Genomic DNA, 2099 nt, shown 5'->3' on the forward strand with positions numbered 1-2099 from the left:
TACAAAGCCACAGTCATCAAGACAGTATGGTACTGGCACAAAGACAGAAATATAGATCAATGGAACAAAATAGAAAGCCCAGAGATAAATCCAGGCACCTATGGACACCTTATCTTTGACAAAGGAGGCAAGAATATACAGTGGATTAAAGACAATCTCTTTAACAAGTGGTGCTGGGAAAACTGGTCAACCACTTGTAAAAGAATGAAACTAGAACACTTTCTAACACCACACACAAAAATAAACTCAAAATGGATTAAAGATCTAAATGTAAGACCAGAAACTATAAAACTCCTAGAGGAGAACATAGGCAAAACACTCTCCAACATAAATCACAGCAGGATCCTCTATGACCCACCTCCCAAGATATTGGAAATAAAAGCAAAAATTAAACAAATGGGACCTAATTAGAATTAAAAGCTTCTGCACAACAAAGGAAACTATAAGCAAGGTGAAAAGACAGCCTTCAGTATGGGAGAAAATAATAGCAAATGAAGCAACTGACAAACAACTAATCTCAAAAACACACAAGCAACTCCTGCAGCTCAATTCCAGAAAAATAAACGACCCAATCAAAAAATGGGCCAAAGAACTAAACAGACATTTCTCCAAAGAAGACATACAGATGGCTAACAAACACATGAAAAGATGCTCAACATCATTCATTATCAGAGAAATGCAAATCAAAACCACAATGAGGTACCATCTCATGCCAGTCAGAATGGCTGTGGTCCAAAAGTCTACAAGCAATAAATGCTGGAGAGGGTGTGGAGAAAAGGGAACCCTCTTACTCTGTTGGTGGGAATGCAAACTAGTACAGCCACTATGGAGAACAGTGTGGGGATTCTTTAAAAAACTTGAAATAGAACTGCCTTATGACCCAGCAATCCCACTGCTGGGCATACACACCGAAGAAACCAGAATTGAAAGAGACACGTGTACCCCAATGTTTATCGTAGCACTGTTTATAATAGCCGGGACACGGAAGCAACCTAGATGTCCATCATCAGATGAATGGATAAGAAAGCTGTGGTACATATACACAATGGAGTATTACTCAGCCATTAAAAACAATACATTTGAATCAGTTCTGATGAGGTGGATGAAACTGGAGCCTATTATACAGACTGAAGTAAGCCAGAAAGAAAAACACCAATACAGTATACTAATGCATATATATAGAATTTAGAAAGATGGTAACAATAACCCTGTATGCGAGACAGCAAAAGAGACATAGATGTATAGAACAGACTTTTGGACTCTGTGGGAGAGGGAGAGGGTGGGATGATTTGGGAGAATGGCATTGAAACATGTATAATATCATATATGAAATGAATTGCCAGGCTAGGTTCGATGCATGAGACAGGATGCTTGGGGCTGGTGCACTGGGATGACCCAGAGGGACGGTATAGGGAGGGAGGTGGGAGGGGGGTTCAAGATGGGGAACACGTGAACACCTGTGGCGAATTCATGTTGATGTATCGCAAAATCAATACAATATTGTAAAGTAATTAGCCTCCAACTTAAATAAATAAATTTATATTTAAAAATAAATAAAACAAAAAAGACAGGAACACATTATTTGAAATTTACTTTGGAGGTCAATCGACATAGACAAGAGAATATTTTTAAAAAATCTTACCTGGTTGGGGCTTTGCATGGTCTTCTCTCTATTTTCTGGGGATATCTATGACACTAGGTTCTCTTCATGACAATGAAAAAGACATTATTTGGAGAATATAATATTATTCTCTTTTGTTAATTTTTGAAAATTTATGTTCAAATGTATTTTAAGGTAAAATATAAACATATTTTATCAGAATGCACTACTAACATTTTTGCATCATCACAATTTATGATCTTTTACCTCTTTTTCAGGCTGAAAGAGATACTGGCTACTTTTGAAGTCAGTTTTTGAAATTTTTGAAACCACTGTTAAATTAACTTTTAAAATTAATTTAATTTATTTATTTTTGGTTGCTCTGGGTCTTGGCTGCTGAGCATGTTTTCTCTAGTTGCAGAGATCGGGGGCCTCTCTCTAGGTGCAGCTTGCGGGCTTCCTATTGCAGTGGCTGCCCACGGGCTTCAGTAGTTTTGGC

The sequence above is a fragment of the Ovis aries genome, chromosome 6, assembly GCF_016772045.2.
Source record: "Ovis aries strain OAR_USU_Benz2616 breed Rambouillet chromosome 6, ARS-UI_Ramb_v3.0, whole genome shotgun sequence".
NCBI classification, from domain to species: Eukaryota; Metazoa; Chordata; class Mammalia; order Artiodactyla; family Bovidae; genus Ovis; species Ovis aries.